Raw genomic sequence first — 18,296 nt, forward strand, 5'->3', positions numbered from 1 at the left:
ACTTATAAGAAAAATGAAGGGAAGGACAAAAACAAAGACCTATAATGCCTTAAAATACAAAGGAACTCATGTGTTCAAGTTGTATTTTATATATGAATCTAGTAATTCATCCAGGAAATAGGACTACAAATATCAGGCACACACAACTGTGACTGTAATGTATGTTATCTGAGTACTATAAAAGAGGGAAATTGAGCTTGGTATTCATTTTAAAGTGCCCCCAGGATTCATAAGTTTTATTCTGCAAAGAAAATGAAAGAACCATTTAAGAGTAATGCATTCAACTTCCGGATGGTTACTAAAGTGTGAAGACTGTGTTGCTTGGGGATATGTTGAACACATTTTGCTTCTGGCAACACAACAAAGAAATGCTTTCCTCCATTTCAAGCTAAATGAAGCATAGTATCCTCTCTTCACAGAGGAAGACCTAGCTATAGTAGTCTGTTCTCAAGGCAACTCAGAGAACTTGAACATGAAAGTGAAGACTGCATAAGGTATGTCTACCCCACAACACTAGAGTTCTCACTCAAGACACCAAAGAAATAAGTCCTATTCATCTGCTCTGCACCCACCAGCTGCAGCAATGAAGCAGCAAAGGCACCCTGACCAGATTTGCCACCTCATTTCTGGGGTTGACACAAAAGGCATCGTAACAACTGAAAAGGCCTTGTTTCCTTGACTGGGTCTCCAGGCACTTGGATGCTGCATTATGTGAAAACTTCACCTTGTACAAAATGCAACATCTGTAAATTTAGGAAGACTGGCAAAACCAAATCTAAGCTGCTTCCAAAATGGAACCTACTTGTTGGAAAGTGTTATTCTCAGTTAACTTCCTGTTTTTTGTGGGGCAGAGAAATGTAAAACATTAAAAAAACAACCAGTAAGTTCCTTTTTAATGCTTTCAAAAAAAGAAAAGTTCTGATGGGGGTTGTTCAAAATAACTTTTTTTAGAAATTTAAGAAAATTATAGTAAAAACTAGAGGTGTAACTGGATAGTACTGTGCCCAGGGGCTGGCAGCACACAGTGAAGAGGCAGTGCCTGGAAGCTTGTTGCTCCAGAGGGAGATGTTACCTCTTTTTTATTGCCACCGGTGCATGTCAAGCCGCCATTTAAATGGTGATTTTGTGTAGCAAAAAAAAAGAAGGTAACACCTCCTTCTTCCTCTCCCCATTAGTGAATCTAGCTGCTCCTCCTACAGTTAAATTGTTGCTACTGGTATAAAATGAGCTAGTTTTTCTCTCTTTTTAAACTGCATTCAGTTGTGTTGCTTTCTACTGCTTCACTGCCTTACATAGGTAAGTGGGGAGTTGCACATACTTAATCAGAAAAATGTCATAAATCATAGGTTAGGATGCACTCAATTTTTTAACATTGCTGGCCTCCCGTAGTTTCATTGTATTGCTCCCTGACAGGCTCTTGAAAGACTGATGTCTGTTGCATTTAACTGAATTATGAGAAAAGTATAGGGTTGTATGCTTTAAGAGTCTCTAGAAATGCGTATCTCAATAATTTTTAGCAGTGGCGAATGAATGAATATGCTATATTTTTTGCTTCTCATAATGATTCATAGCTTGTTATGCAGTAGACTTCTCAGTCCCAATTCAACCATGATGAAAGCAACCTTCAGAGGGAGCTGTGCCTGCTAGAGTTGGAACTGGATTTGCAAAATATTTTTCTCAGATATTCTTTATTCTATATTTTAATCTCATCAGTATTTAACCGCTGATGCTTTGAAATATTCACCAGCTCCTCGGCCTTTACAAAGCTTAGTCTTCTTGTGTATTCACAGGCTATATTTTTACATACTGTTTCTGGAGCTGCTGTTCCATTATCATCACCATTTCCAGAATCTCTTCCTCTTACATTGTGTCCTGCTCTTTACTGTTCACTTTCTTGGGTACATTTCCATTTGACTCTTTGATTTCTGTTGTTCGTTATATTATTCTTGGATATGGAGCTTTGTGTAAAGTTCTCTTTGAATATAATGTTTCCATTAAATGTTCTGCATTTGTTTCAGAAAACTTTTTTATTAATATAACAGAAACTATTTCTAGAGTGAGTTGTTAGCCAAGGACCTCAATAATTGTAGCTGGTCTTGAGCTTTCATTCACTGATTATTAAGGCTGTGCGAAACTTCGGTTGCTGATTTGATTCAGCAGAAATTCAGCTTAATTCGGTGGCTGAAACTCTGAATCTGAATCGAATCAGGAGACCCTTTAATCTCTCCGAATTTAATCAGAACCCTCTGAATCAATTTGAAGAGATTCAGAGAGATTCGACAATTCAGACATAGACACAGCTTTAAATGTTTTTTCTACATACCTCAAGGTACCATATGGCTTGTGAATGCTAAGATGGTGGGGCAGATGGAGCATCTCACAGGGGTGGGAGGGTCCCCAGTGTGCTTCGCAGCAGACTCAGAAGTGGACCAGAAGCACTTCCGGTCCACTTCCAGGTCAGCCGTTGAGCACGTGGGGGGGGCTGCACTCCTGTGGGATGCTCCATCCATCCCACCATCTCAGCGTTCACGAGCCATGCCTGGTACCTCGAGGTACCAGACACGGCTCGTGAAATGTAGAAAAAACATTTAAAACTGTGTCTATGGCTGAATCACTGATTCTCCGAATCGGCATTGAATCTTCAGATTTGGATTTGGCCAAATTGAATCGGGACAGTGATCCGAAACAATGAATTGAATCACTGTCCCCTGAATTGGGCCAAATTTTAATTGAATATGGTCTGCTTCACACACCCCTGCTGATTACTGTACTTCAATCTTTTTATTGAAAGTTCGTGTAAAAAATAACTTACGAGAATCCACAGATGAGTGCTCCCTTGTGGGGTTGACTTAATGACATTTCCAATATTTGGGTAAAAAGCTTAAAAAAAAAAAAAGGACTTGTGATTACAAATATGTAGGGTGTTATTATGTGGAGAGGTTTTGAAGACCTCATAAATGTTCGAGGGCCAGTACTTTACAGCAGTCTTCATCTGTTCTCTAATTTTCATCTGTTGTCAATTGCACAATTTTCTGTATGCTAGACTAGGCAAGCTAAGTAGAATGTAGGGAAGTGCCTCTCATGTACAGATGAAAACGTTTATTTGTATCTACAACTCAGGCAATTGGCTGAAGTCTGTTTTACTCCTAAATGATTATGCCTGCAAAACTACATGCTGCATGTTGCATATACTGAATTAGAGGCTTTTTTTGCAAACTGGGTCTCAAATATGTAATTGGTCTTATCTGTTATTAAATGACTGCTTCTCCTGCCCCAAAACACAAAAAAATGATGCATGAACTGAAGACAAAAGAGGGAGTAGCTTGGTGTATTTTATATTTATTTATGAACCTCCTTGCCATGAGTTATTGCAATAGCAGTTTCAATGAGATGGATACCTTTGCAAACACCATCAAAAGTTCCAAAAAAAATATTTTTCCAAATGAAATTTTGATAAGCAAGTTACCTAGCTAGGCATTGCGCTGCTTTTACAATGCTCAGATTCTGACCCAGATATATATATCTGCCAACTCCCAGTCTAAGTACAGGTAAAACGCCAAGGAATTTAAAGCCCTGATCCAAAGCCATTAAAAATGAATGCAAATTTTCCACTGACTTCAGTAACCTTGTTGCCTACTTGTTGTTTCTGCCTGTGCTGTCCCTGGTCATAGGCCTGACCCACCTAATCTTCCAGACACATGGCATTCCTGGTAATTTATATATATGAAAATCATATCTAAAAATTATAATATTAACAATAAAAATATATGAATGAATTTCATTTTATATACAATTAAAAATAAACCAATTCAAATTATAATATAATATAATATTGTATATTACATTTTATCGATCGATCGATCGATCGATAGATAGATAGCTATATTTCCCCCCCACCCCCCGAATTCAACCAAAATACTTACTTTGTTTCCAAATTTTCTGTAAATTTTTTCAGGTTTTCAACAAATAAATACATAAAAAATTATACAGATTTGGTAGAGGAAATATTGTTTTCCCTGGGAAAAAGGTAGAGAAAAATCTGGGGGTTTTTTTTGTTTTGTTTTGTTTTGTTTTGGTGTTTTATTTCATGAGAACACAACATTGGACCAAAATGAATTTTTTTGAACACTTGCATTTTGTCTGGGAATTTTTCTATCAAGTATTTTCAATCACCTCCTTTGCAGGGCACAAACTTGCCTCATTTGGAAGCTGTTCTCAGTGGCACAGCAAAAATTTTACCAAACTTAGAAACTTCTGAACTTACTCTGACATGACAGCAGATGGTGCTCTTAACTGTCTGCACACATTGACACAAATATTTAGCTTTTTCTCCTCTTTTTAAAAAACGTTTTGTTTTGTCTTTACACACATGAAGTGAAAAAATAAAAATGAAAGCGTGTCGATGTTATTCTTTGATTATATTAACCCACTGCACTCTGGTATTACTCAAATATTTTAAATCATATAATCTGTAAGGGTGCCCACATATCAATCACTTTATTGAATTGGAAAAAAAATATACAAGTTTTCAAGTGTTTTGACAGCAATAACACCTGTAGTGGCTTTCCTAGGGTATTGATTTGTTCAATGCAATAAAAAGCTATTACCTGCTTTCCTATCTCCTTGTGGTGAAGCACTGTCGTGGTATATATTACAAACAACAATCCTGGGATAACAGGTTGTCTGTCTGATCTGGTTCCAGGCATATTTTTCATCGCTGTAACTTATCAATACATGTTGAAATCAAACTCAATAAGTTTATGGAATGGATGATATAGAGAGTTCTTGGGTCCGTAGTCAGCACACAGGATATATGAAATCAAGTATTTTCAATCCTGTGTTGGGGTATACAAGTAAGATTTTTGTCATGTGGTAGGTTCCTGAAAATCCCATGATTTTCAAGGCTTATGCTGGCTATATATAGGAGCCAATAAAGTAATGTTTTCACCTATTGGTTTCTGTTTTGCTGCTGCATTAAGGTACGGACATTTAGACCAACCTAGCCAGGGTTAGGTCTATTTGAACGCCCTCTTGTGCAGATATTCGGAAGATTTAAATTGGCCAAAAATGGTTTGCCTGATAGAAGTTAATTCACTTCAGGAGGTGCACTAACTTAGATTGGGAAAAGGTCAACTCAGTCTAGGAGGTGGTTAACCCAATCTATCAAACACCTGCACATGTTCATAGCACTGCCCCAGGACTGGGAAAGCCCAACCACTTGCCCCAGCCCTGTGGCTGTGCTGTTCCTATCCCCTTGACCATGTCTGGACTGTTTTTTAGCCCCCCTGTTCCTGCCAGCACCCTTCCTCCCTACCCACTCCCAGGGTGTGCCAGGACCCCCTCCTACACTGAGCTACCCTCCCTTAAAGGAAGCTGCCTAAATCTAGATGGGGTGTGATGAACACTTGTTCACAACCTTAGCCATTGACCACAGCAAAGGCTGGGAGCCTTGACAGGGGTGCAATGGTGCTCCTGCTAATAGCATTGAAAACGTTTTTATGTTTATGGATAGAAGAGTCTAGCTCTTCTGCTCAGAGCAAGTTTGGTGGTCAACAAGGATTTCTTCCTCCCTACCCCAGGTCAGATTGGCAAGGTTTGGTGGGGAGGCAGTGACATAACTAGTGGGGTGATGGGGGCAACCGTCCTGCCAGCAGCCTCATGTTTATGATCACAGAAGCAACTTGAAGCTGTCACTTGTGCTTTGCCCTGGGCATTCAACTGCATCCCTACACTGCTGGGGGAGAGGGAGTGTTACTTTCCTCTGCAGCATGAAGCACAGGTCTCTTCCTAGGACCCTGGCATATGTAACCCAATTACTTCCCTAGCATTTCAGTGGCATGGCACTGACTGAACATCTGTCTCCCCTGTTTTTATCTGTAGCTTGTAGTACAGGTCTCCTGGCTTTATGCCTTTTTGTTAGTTGTGAGGTTTTGGAGTGGATGATTTTTAGAAGTACTTGGGTAAAAAAATGCCTTCAGTTGCAAGGAACTTGATGGCCCAGGGCCTCTTCTTCCAATTGAATGTTCTTGAAGTAAAAACAGGTTAATCAGCCCCTGTGAGCCAGTCTGTTTTGAGGAGTCTAATACTGTGATAAGGACAGAAAAATGACACTTACCCAAACAGTCAGAAGCTAGAAAATGCATATTTCATGGGCTCTAGGACTTGCCCAGATCAAGGGTTGTCAATGATAAGGAAGGCATACAGCCAACCATTTTAGAAGCAATAATCTGGAGAATACATGATACTCAGAGAAGGTGTCTGAAAGCCAAATGAAAATTTTGTGTCTCCAAAATGGTTGTCACAGAATTTATTTTGGTGGTTATATTGAATACCTTTCTTTAAAGCAAAAAATATGAGCAGCTGCTTTAAAAACCTCTTTCTCGCTTTTTCTTTATAAAGGCAATAACATTAGCGGAATGTAAGTTGGTTCATCAAGAATGATCTGCAGTGCTATCTTTTTAGCTAAATTCTGTTTGCTGTACAGAACCGCTCTGATTTGTCATACCTAACTTACTTCAGTGGGTTTGTGCTGGTGAATCACGAAGACAAAAATTGGCTTCTTGATTTTACAACACCTGTAGGTGTGTTCCAGTTGTATCACTGCAAATCATCAGTCTCTGGAGATCCTCAAAGGATAGGCATTATGGAGGACACTTAAGGATAGACGTTAATGCTGGTATGGATGTATCCTATAGACATTATAGTCAGGACAAGACTACTGGAGGTGCCTGGCTGAGGAACCAGTCTAAAATGCACACCCAGGAAGAATTAACTTTAAAAAGTGAAAAAGTGTGACCTTCCACTCCTAGTAGTCTTAGATGTTCAAGCCTGACTAGTGAGAATAAATTGCTCTTCTGATAAGGCTGTCAACTGTCAATGATGTGTATAATTCACCTGTCAATGATGTGTATAATTATTTGTCCTTTAAATCACTAATTGCCAAATTACAAGATGTGTATTTTTTATCATTTAGTCATATAAAAACCAACACTAAAAAAAGTGTCCACATCCTCTTCTACTGATCATTTTCCATTTAACATCCACCAGTTTTAAAATCAAAATTGGAAGCTAGAATCCTAATTCGTTATTTCTTACAGAAAATATTTGTTACACACAATTAGATGTGGAGTTCAGAAAGATCAAACTTTAATTTCAGGCTTACATTGAAAGACAGTATCTGTGAGGAAAATAAGTGGAAAAAAAAGGCTAATGAGAAAAATTATTAGATGGTTTCAATTTTGTACATTTTCTGAAGACAATAAGAGCAAAAATTCTGCCTTGGATTCATATAGGCTGATGATAATGGAAGTTGGACATAGGTGAGTATGGAATTTGAAAAAAAATCAATTAAGTAAAAATCTGCAGTTCTACAATAGTCTTGTAATTGTGTGCATAATTACTGTATATATACCTTTTTCAGACGGTATGCACTGAAATGCAATATATACACAAGTACCATTCTTCTGGAGGAATTGCAAGTATAATAGGTCTGTCCCAAACAGTTTTCTAAAAAGTTGTTAATTCATGGTCAGTTTTGGATAAGTGCTGGACCCTTTTGGTGAAATCATTTTGTTTTGTTTAGTGCTAATTCTTTAGAGTGCAAAGCTCTTTATACACCTTAATACATCCAGTCTGTATAATTCCCAGCAGGGTATGTGGCCTTTTTATAATAAAACTGCTCTTCTGTGGAAAAATGAGTTCTTGACCAGATGAATTTTTCATAAAGACTATCTGCCTTTCATTAAAAATTTAGGATTTTTTAAAATGCAAAAGCTCAAATATTTCTTCTGGAAAATGAAATATCTTGATTTGAAAATGCCCTATTCTCTTCTATGAGTCACACCCTTGTATTGAATAGTATCCCTGATGATACCAACGTTTGTTTCTCAAATGGGAGACAGTGGTACACCCTGAAAGTTGTAATACAGCAAAGGAGCAATCAGGTGAATAGGAACCTGGGGTGGGGATATGTTAGCAGGTTTTGTATTTCTTGGCATGGTCTGGATTAATTGGGTGTGGCAATTCCTGGCATGGTCTGGATTAATTGGGTGTGGTTTGGGTCATAGGGAGTTTGCTTCTGGTGATGAGGTTAGCGAGGTTCAGTGCTTGTTTAAAGGTTAGGACAGGTTGTTCTGGAAAGATCTCTTTAAGAATGGGTTCTTCTTCTAGTATGGGTTGCACTTGTTTGAGGATTTTCCATGTAGGTTCCAGGGAAGGGTGATATGTCATAACTAATGGTGTGCAATTTGTGGGGATTTGCTTTTTGTACTGCAGCAAATCTTTATGTGGTATCCGAGTGGCTCTTTCAAAAGTGTGATCTATCTCTTTGGAGGACTGTGTTTGTTGGCTGAAGGCCCTTTCAGATTTGTGAGGTGGTAGGTATTCTCCTCACTGCAAATTCAGTGGTACCGGAGAGCTTGGCTATAAATTATGGCTTTCTTGGTGTGGTTAGGGTGGTTGCTGGTTTTGTGCAGATATGTACGTTGGTCCATGTTTTTTTTTATATATGGTGGTTTGAATTTTACCATTTTGGATATTGATCATGGTGTCTAAAAAGGAAATGCTGGTGTTAGAGTATTCAAGTGACAGTCTGATGGAGGGCTGATGATTGTTGAATTTTTGGTGGAAATCAATCGGAGACTTCAGGGTATCAGTCCAAATGATGAAGATATCATCTATGTATCTCACGTATAGTAAGGGTTTGATGGCACAGTTGTTAAGGAAGTCTTCTAGGTGGGCCATAAAAAGGTTGGCATACTGTGGGGCCATTTTGGTGCCCATTGCTGTGCCATGGTCTGGAAGAAGTGTTGGTTGTTGAAACTGAAGTTGTTGTGTGTGAGGATGAAGTATACGAGTTCAGTGATATCCTGAGGTCTGTACTCCAAGTTGTAATTTCGTTCTTGTAGATACGTGAGGCAGACCAGGGCCACAGCTATGGGCACCAAGGTTCAGGGCTATAAGTACCAAATAAAAGGAGGTGTTTTCTCATAGCTCAGAATAAGGTCTAATGCTCAAGGAAATGTGGGATTTTAGTCCTATTCTCCCCAGGGATTTCTATTAGTTAAACTGAGTGGCTTTTTACTCAGTGCACTAGCTTTTGTGAACCCTATTTGAAACACCTAAATATTCTGTAAACATTGTATAAGATACATATATGTCTGAGTCAGGAATGTGTATTTAGTTGTAGGTTCCAGATATGGTTATAGCAGCAGGTCAAACAGGAAGTCTCTGGCAGAGCAGGGAATTGAACTGAGGTGTTCAAAGTCTCATTCTGCTAGTCACAAGGCTATCTCCTTCAACACAAGAAGGAGCTTCAGCTCAAAGGGAAGACAATAGGAGCAAAAGGCAATTATCAGCTTCCAAAACTTGGCTACAGATGTGAACAGTAGAATCATAGAAAATTAGGGTTGGAAGGGACCTCAGGAGATTATTTAGTCCAACCCCCTGCTCAAAGAAGGACTGTCCTCAACTAGATCATCTCAGCCAAGGCTTTGTCTAGCTGGATCTTAAAAACCTCCAAGGATGGAGAGTCTGCAACCTCTTCTGGGTAACCTGTTTCAGTGCTTTGCTACCCTCCTGATGAAAAAGTGTTTCCTAACATCTAAGCTAAACTTTGCTTGCTGCAACTCCTTGTTCTGTCATCTGCCACCACTGAGACCAGTCTAGCTCCTTCCTCTTTGGAACCACCTTCAGGTAGTGGGAGGTTGCTATTAAACCCCGCTCCCCCTCAGTCTTCTTCTCCAGGCTAAACAAGGCCCATTCCCTCAGCCTCTCCTAGGAGTCAGGTTCCCCAGGCCTCTAAACATTTTCATTCCTCTCTGCTGGACTCTCTCTAATTTGTATACATCCTTTCTATAGTGGGGGGCCCAAAAAGGGACACGGTACTCCAGATGTGGCCTCACCAGTGCTGAATAGAGGGGAGTAATCATTTCCCTCAATCTGCTGGCAACAATCCTACCAAAGTACTTGAAGATGTGAAAGGGAAAAGTATGTTCTCTTACGTGAACAGACTAGAAGGTCCCAAGGAATTTTTAAAGTAGGCAGAACTGCCTTAAAAGCAAAAAAAAGTGCCAGTCACTTAAAACTGCTGACCACACCCATCTGATTAACTCATAAGAATGCCCAGAACCTTTCAGTGGTTCATCAGAAGACTATAAACTCTAGGTGCTATAAAAACTGTATCAATAGTAACAGATCAGTTGAACTGCAGATAGACAAGCATCTACTACTTCTTTTTTCTCCCTGCCAAAATTGTTTGATTGCTCCAAGCAATTTGGTGTGCTGCACTGTTATTCAGAGAGGCATTGACATGGATTTCAAGACAGTTGCTAAAAATACAAGTAAGTTTAAAGATATTGTTAAATCATCTCTTTACTAAAAAAACTTAGTATTAAAGATTATGACTTTAAAAAAAATTATTAACCAAAGTGGGAAAATGAGGCAGTTGTTGATAACTTAACTGTACCCAGGTACACAAAACTTTCCTTATCCAGCAAGAACTGTTCAAATATACCCTTGGGTCTCTTCCACCCATTTAAATCATGGGAAAGACTCCTGCTCACTTCAGTGGGCTTTGGATCATGATTTTCATTCTTCGTCTTAAGTAGTAGTGAAATGAGAGTGCAAGGGGCAGGGAGAGGAGAAGAAAGTGCGCGATAAAATTTGGGTGACAGATTTTGATGTTATTGATGCATGCTATAAAAAAGTACAGTCAGCTGGTAATGATCAGTATTCTTGTCTTTAAAGAAGAAACAGTAAAAGCCAAATGTGAGTTCTTATACAATGTATTTCTTAAGGCTATTAGCATTGCTGGGGGTGTTAATGCTTGTTTGAAGCAAAACGTGTAAAAACTAAACAATCCTCACTGATCTCTTCTAGAATGGTTTCCTTTGATGAGGAAGGTAAACTTCACTAGGCACATCTACATGTGAAATTAATGCTTCTGAATAAATTCTGGTGCAGATTGTGTTGGAGTTTATTCCTCTTGGGCACAGTGTTTACATGTGCACTCAGAACTGCAGCATGTTGGTAGGCTGAGGCAGAGCAGCCCCGGGTGGCAGGGAGCCCCAGGGGTCAGCCTGCTAGCCCAGGACTACTCCCCCCTGGCTCAACATGCTGTGGAGGGGCTAGCTGGGGCACGAGGGTACCCACCAGCCCCGTTATCATCTACATGTGCATTGTGGTGGAGTAAATAATTCCACTGTAGGATGATTCTATGATTCTATAGTACTTTTGTCTGGAAACACTAGCCCACAGTGGAGATAATTATTTTACTTCATCCTAATAGCACCGCACATGTAGATGGTGACATTTTACTGCAGAACTAATTAGTCAACTCTGCAGTAAATATCTTGTATAGATGCACCCACTTCCCTACTGTGTGTCCCAAGGCGTGTGTACAGCCATTGCCACCATGAAGCAAATGTTGGGGCTCTGGAACCTGGTGCAACTGTTTGCAGCCTGCCTGCCAGCTGCTACAGCTGCCCCAAACCTCATGCTGGCTGTGGCAGGCAACTGGGAGGCTGAAAACAGTTGCACCAGGCTCCAGTTGGGCTCTGGAGTCCTGGCTGGGCTCTGCGGCAGCAGTAGCTGTATATGTGCCTTGGGGTGCGTGGCTGGGATGGGGCCTGAGGCAGTGTAACTCTGGTCCCTCCTCTGCCATCTGCCCTGAGGCACATGTGCAATGGCCACTGCCTTGGAGCCTAGCCTACTCAAGCTGTCCAGTGACCCCAGCTGGAGCCTGGTGCAGCTGTTTGCAGCCTCCCAGTTTCCTCCAACAGTGGGCTTGGGCTCTGGGCAGCTGCAGCAGGCAGCCAGGAAGCTGCAAACAGCTGCACCAGGCTCTGGAGCCCTAGCACCAGCTCTGTGGCAGTGGCACTCAGGGTACATGGCAGGAGAGGGACTGGGGTTGCGCTGCCCCAGGCCCCTTCTTGGTGGGGTGTCCTGAGGTGCATGTGAGCTGCTATTGCCACGGATGTTGGCCAGTGCTCCAAAGACCGGTGCAGCTGTTTGCAGCCTCCCAGCTGCCTGCCACAGTAAACCAGGGCTCTGGGCACCTGCTGCCTGCCACAGAGCACGGGCTGCTTGCAGCAGGGCTTGCAGCCTCCCTGCTGCCTGCTGAGAGCAACCCATGCTCACTGGATGGCAGCAACTGCCCAGCTGTGCTGTGGTGAGCAAAATGGCTTCATGGGCAACTCTGGCATGTGTGCTGGGTGTTGCCCACCGCTGGCCTAGAGACTGTTCCCTGTAGCAAGATTTTATGAAGCTGTTGTTATGCATAGCTGTTGGATCAGATGCAGAATAAAGCAAATGTCTTGAAAAAGTCTGAAGAACTGAGTGATCACTGAAAACAATAGGCATTAAAAAGGGAAATAAGAAAAGACTGAGGGAAGATATGTTAAAAGCCACACTGCAGCTAAAACTTTCCAGAAAAGTAAAACAAAAAAATGGAGAAAGCTTTAACAATTCTTCACGTTGTATCTGCAAGCAGCATGTTCTGGTGAAAAGGAAATTAGTCAGATAGACTTTTTTCAGTTGGTGATTCTGGAGCAATTGATATCTTTAAACATTTTAGGTAAAATTTTTTTGAAGAGATTAGCAATGAAGCCAAATGGGTATCTAACTCTATATGCAAAGGGAAACGCACGAGGGATGTTTTTAAACCTGTGGAAAATAAGGAAGGTGAAATTATGGAAGTGTCTGACTGATATGAAGCTAGTCTTTCAGTTTTGGGAGGGCTTGGATCCATGACTAAGAGACAGAAGTTTGATCGGGATATGGGACAAAGAACCCCAGCAACTCAAACTGATGGAACGCCAACCTTCATGAGACGATTAGTATTTACTGTGAACAGAATGTGCCCAATGCAGCATGAAAGTGATGGAGAATGGGCGTTGTACTTGTAATGGGAAAGTTTGTTTTTACCCTGAAATAAAGTAGTTTTCTGATGCCATACTGTTAAATTAACAATAATTTAAATTATTGAAAAGTATTAGCTTTGTAGCTAAACACAAGGCATGACCTGTGACCTAGCAATGTTGCTGACCACAAGGCAGAATGATAGCTAAGCCAGCCATTTTCTTATGCCAAGTGCCTTAACCATTTTGTTAAAAAAGCAGAAATGAAGTCTGTGTACTGAGTACCAGCTGCAGCTAGGAGTGAGATAAGATAAGGTGGGGCTCAGAAGGAAGAAGATGGTACAGCGGAGTACAGGAAAACAGATTAGAATGTGTAAGATAACATTAACTTTTTTCTTTTGGAAAAGTACTGAGATTTGTAATGCACCATATAAGGAGATGATTACCATAAGTATTGCATATTCAATAACCTTGTAGTTTTCTTTGTTAGAAAAGGTATAAAAGACAGCCCCACCCTTAAGTCGGGGCCATTTTGCCTCTTTGCTGGTTTATGGTCTTTGCTCGAGCAAATAAACTGCAGTTAACCCTTTACCTGCGTTGTCTGGTCCCTATGCAGCTAGACAACAGACACTAGGGAGTTTTCTCCCACGACATACTGACAAGTCCTACTAAATGCTGTGAGAGAAGAGATACTTATGCCTTTTGGCCTCATTGAGTGCTTGTCCATGTTGTACTTTTCCTGTGCCCCTGTGACAAAAATCGCTGTTAAGCTAGCTAAATTGCATCTGCAGATCCATGTTAGCAGCTGATTTTATTGTTTTAGGTTTTTTTTAATTGTGGTAATTTAAAATACCTCCAACGTTTTATTTTTAGCTCCTGAATTTCTTCCATGAGAGTTTTTTTTATTGCGTTCATTTTTCAACATGTATCTGACTTATGCCCAAAAATGGGATTTTCTCTGCTTTGCAACAATTTCACCATCAGGTGCCACTTGGGTTCACTCTTAAATCCATGAAAATCCATGGAATTTCTTTTGCAATGATTCAACAAGACACCAGGTGCTAAACTTGTAGTTTTTTACTGGTTATTTCAGATTAATGAAAAATACAATTTTTCAAAAAAACAAGTTCCCCGTTTTCATGTGCACTTTCGCTTCTGTCTGGCCTTTTCCCCACTGCCACTTTTCTCTGCTGCCACTTATCAGACCTGGCCAACTTCAGCCTCTGCAGAAGAAAGCTAGTCAGTGAAAATGGAAATGGAGGCATCAGGGGGTGAGGGAAAGGATGGGGTGGGGAGTGACAGGTCTGGGCATTCCCCAGCCAGGACTGTGTGCGTGTGTGCATTAGCTGGAGGTTATGATGCCTCCTACCCACCTTTCACCAGGGGATTGTTGGTCCTTGCATTTATGGGGCTGCTGTGCCACCAGCAGTCCCACCAGGCCTCCCTACCCTGGCAGGGTGCAGTTTTAGTGGTCATGCCCAGGATCTGGACTGTATTGGACTGCAAGTGATCAAGTCATTTCCTGATGCCCTCCTTCAGCCACCTCCCCAGTGCCTGCATGTCTGGTGACAGCGGCTTGCCCCAGTCAGGAACATTGATCCCCTGGAAGTTCTCCATTTGGCTTTGAAGTTCCTTCACTTTGGGGATCACCTGGGGATCAGCAGCACTGAGGATCTCAGTGGCCTTGAGGAAGGGCTTGAGGACCACCAAGATCTGGGAGATAGTATCCCACTCAGCTCTGTTCAAGGGGCTGCTGATCCCAATCTCCCCGAGCAAGGCCATCTCATGGATGGCGTTCTGTTGCTCCACCAGCCTCTTGAGCATGAGGTATGTGGAGTTCCACCAAGTCTCCACATCCTGCATGATTTTGTGCTGCAGGATGTTCAGCTTTTTTTGTTTATCCTGCAGCATCTTGCCCCGCTTGATGCTCCAGTGGAAGTAGCCCACCACCTTCCTGCATTTTGAAATGAGCTTGCTGGTAGTGGCAGCGCCATCACTGGCAGCCCTGTCCCCCTCCAAGGCATCCCTGACAACAAGGTTCAACTTGTGTGCCACACAGCAGATGCCAACAAAGTTGGTATCACGAACTGCCTTGACCATAATGTCCACATTGTCGGTGACCATGAACCCACAGGTGAGCTCACCCTGCCCAGTGAGCCACCCTTGCACCAAGCAGTTCATGGCCCCCATGATCTCTACTGCTGGGTGGAACTCATCCATCACCCTGGCTTGAAGGAGAGCCCACCAACAGCCTGACTGGTCACACCAGTGCCCTGTGAGGGAGAGGTAGGCATGATCTCCACCCCCGCTGCTCCAGATATCCGAGGTGAAGTGTAAGGCCACCTGCAGACCTACCTTGTGCAGCTCCTCCCTCAAGTACTCCGTGCATGCTTCATACAGGGATGGCACCACCGTCCTACTGAAGGTGGTGCATGCGGGCACTTGGTATAATGGGACTGGGAGTGCCATGAGCCGTCTGAACCCTGGCTGTTCAGCTAGGGAGAATGGCTGACCATTGACAGCAAGCATCTCCCCAGTTCTCTGGGTGAGCTCGCTCACCTTTGGAAAGTGCCCCCCCCCCCTGCTTTCTGTCTGTCTTTCCCCCACTGTTCCAGGGTGGCCTGCTTCTGCTTTGTGGGGACAGGGGCTTTGGAGTGATTGGGGAACTTCCCTTTGGGTATTCTCCTGCTGGTGCTAGGCTGAGGAGGAGCATGGGCAAGGGGTGTTCCCTGTGGAGATGCATCAACATCCCTGTGGTGCTCATGTGTTTTGTTCCCTTGCCCTGGCTGGTTTTGGCTCAGCAGTGCAGGCTGATAGTGTACGTGGGATCATCTGCCAGCTCAAAATGATCCCAGAGCACTCTACCCGCTTGCTTCTGGGATGTGGGTGCATCTGTAGATGCTGCTGCACTTTCCCCCTCCTCAGCAGACAGAGGTACAACAAAAGGAGTGGACTCAGCTGAGCCACTTGCCTCCACCTCTACATCAACCTCCTCTGAAATGCCTTCTGCGGAAGGAGACCTGGCTTGAAGGGAAACTTGAAGGGTGTCAAGCACAAACTCAGCTGATTATCCCTCCTTCTGCAGAATTTCCCTTGCTAGAGCACTGAGATTCAGATCCAGCACCAGCTCTTCTTCTGGCACTGGAAGGCTCAGCATGGGAAGTGACATAGGGGTGTAGTAGGCTGCTGTGCTGATGCTGGTTGTGGTTGTCATCATGGTGGGGGTGGAAGGGGGAGTTATGGCTGCCGAGTGTGGAGGGGATGCAGTCTCAGGCACATGCAGTGGCAGTGGTACTGCTCCCATCTCCTTGCTGCTTGTAGCAGCCTCATCCCTTTTAGCTGGAGGAAAGAGGCTGTATCTCAGTTTGGGGAGTGTGGGGCGGGACTTACAGCTCTCTTTTTACCCCCTCTTCTACCCCTCCTTGAAGGCTGGCCAGTGTGGCCACCTGCCTTTCCACCATGTTTCTTGAGGTGTTTCATGTTTTCCTTTTCAATAAATATATAAATGTATCTGTGTTCCTATATAAACTCAAAACTGTAGGTCTGGTGCAGTGAAGAGATTTATGAACATGATAGTAATATATGTGTCTGTGTATATATGCTCAAATATGTACTACTGGTGCAGTGAAGAGATTTATGAACATGATAGAAATATATCTGTCCATATACAAATTCAGTAGCATTGGTGTGGTGCAAAGAATGAATGTATAAAAACAAATATATATAGTAAATTCCTATATAGAGTAAATTCTCTAGTAACCCTATCCAATATAAGTATAAAATTCAAACGAATAAATCAATGAATATAATAATAAAATAAAACCAACTACAAGAAAAAGGTTTTCTGAAATCCCTCTTGCTAGGGTAGCAAGCAGGGAATCCTTTAGAAAAGCAGTGCTGCTAGCCGTAGTGGACTGATGGTGAGCTGGTGGAACAGGCAGCTCAATAAGTCACCCAAGGCAGAAAGCAGGAGCAGTTCACAAGATGCTGCCTTTTATGCAGTTTTTCTGTCCCTCTCCCAGAGCCCTGGGGTTGGAAGGGACCTCAGGGAAGGGTGACAGTCACTGGCCAGCTACGCAGTCAATAATGAGAGTGCTCCTTCCCCCTCCCTCCCCCCCCCGACCCTTACTTTACTTTCTCTTTCCCTGCAGGGAAGCAAGCCAAGCCATTGAAGGTAAGCCCATAGTCCAGCTTCCTGGTTGAAACTCAAAATGTTTAGAATTTTTCGAAACGTTTCGAACTGCTCTGTTTTGTTTCGACTCTGTTTTGAGCCTGTGTGTTCTGTTTTGACTTTACTGTTGTGAGGTCGAAAAGGCTCGAAACAGCATTGAAACAAAATGGGTGGTGAAATTTTGCATAGCCCTAACTGCCATCTCTCATCCACCTCAAAAGTCTCTTGTTCATTGATACAGCGTACACAGCCTGATCCTTGCTCCACGAATTTATAGGCCCTCAGGGGGCAGGAATGCCCAGCTCTACACCCCTGCTGGCCTCGTTGTGGTGTAAACCTCCCCCCTGCCCCGACAGTCTGGCACTGGCCTGGTAAGCATGCAAAACCTCCCATGGGCTGGAAAAGCATGCAAAAAGCCTAGCCCCCCAAAAGTAACAAAACATAACTCTTCCCTGCGCAAAAAGAAAAAAATTGCGGGGGGGGGGGGAATTTGCTGGGGGCAGCTTTGCAAAGTGGGTGGGTTGGAGATGCAATGCTTGTGTAGCCCTAAGGGTACTCCACACCCAGCGCCCGGTAGAAAAAGCGTGCAGAAAAAGAGTGATGCAGAACTGCTATGCAACAAGCACTCAGAAAAAGCGAGGAGAAGCCGTGGTGCCTGAAGCCATGGCAAGGCAGAATTGTGAAGGGGAGGTAGGCAGCCTCTTATGGTGCTTTGCACAGAAAGATTTTGTGCCCCAACCTGCTTCCCCACCCCGAGCGCCCTGTGCAACAAGCACCCAGAAAAAGTGAGAAGCAGAAGTGCTGCAGCAGGGGTGATCCATTTTGAGTGCCCCAAGCCGTGGCGATCTCCTTTGTGAGGACTCGCCTGGGTGTTTCTTGTCCTAAAACGCCACCTGGCAGTAAAATAGTACTGAAAGGGCTGGAAGGTAAAATTGTTCTGATGTGCACCCTAGCGCATTTTACTAATTATAGCATAAGCCATTATGTGGTAAATCATGTCCATGTTACTTAATTAGTTGTCATAAACTAAGAAAATTGAACCAGGAACATTTTTAGCAGGTAAATGCCAATTACATGGGCAAGTGCCCATTGTGTAAAGAGCACTAGCAAAAACAATACATGGCACTGGGGGAGAGGGTGGAGAGGGGAAAAGAAGAATTTTGGAGTGCAATTTTGCAAGAGCTGTAAAATGTCAGCGAAATGGGCAAAGAGGATGACAAGATCAGATAAAATGTTTATAGGAGCATTGGACAGCCATTCGACCAAAG

At 42.8% G+C, this 18,296-nt stretch overlaps 1 protein-coding gene across 2 annotated transcripts in view; it reads left to right on the plus strand.

Moving 5' to 3' along the window:
• Positions 1 to 393: 393 nt before the first annotated feature.
• Positions 394 to 18,296, plus strand: part of LOC102565290 (glutamate decarboxylase 1) — a 61,418-nt gene continuing 43,515 nt past the window's right edge. The window contains exon 1 of one of the 2 annotated variants that reach the window (XM_019490319.2): positions 394 to 494. The gene's annotated coding sequence lies outside the window, so the exon portion shown is untranslated. The remainder of the gene's footprint in view (positions 495 to 18,296) is intronic. The other variant, XM_059724371.1, reaches the window with a different exon arrangement.

The sequence above is a fragment of the Alligator mississippiensis genome, chromosome 3, assembly GCF_030867095.1.
Source record: "Alligator mississippiensis isolate rAllMis1 chromosome 3, rAllMis1, whole genome shotgun sequence".
Classification (NCBI taxonomy): Eukaryota; Metazoa; Chordata; order Crocodylia; family Alligatoridae; genus Alligator; species Alligator mississippiensis.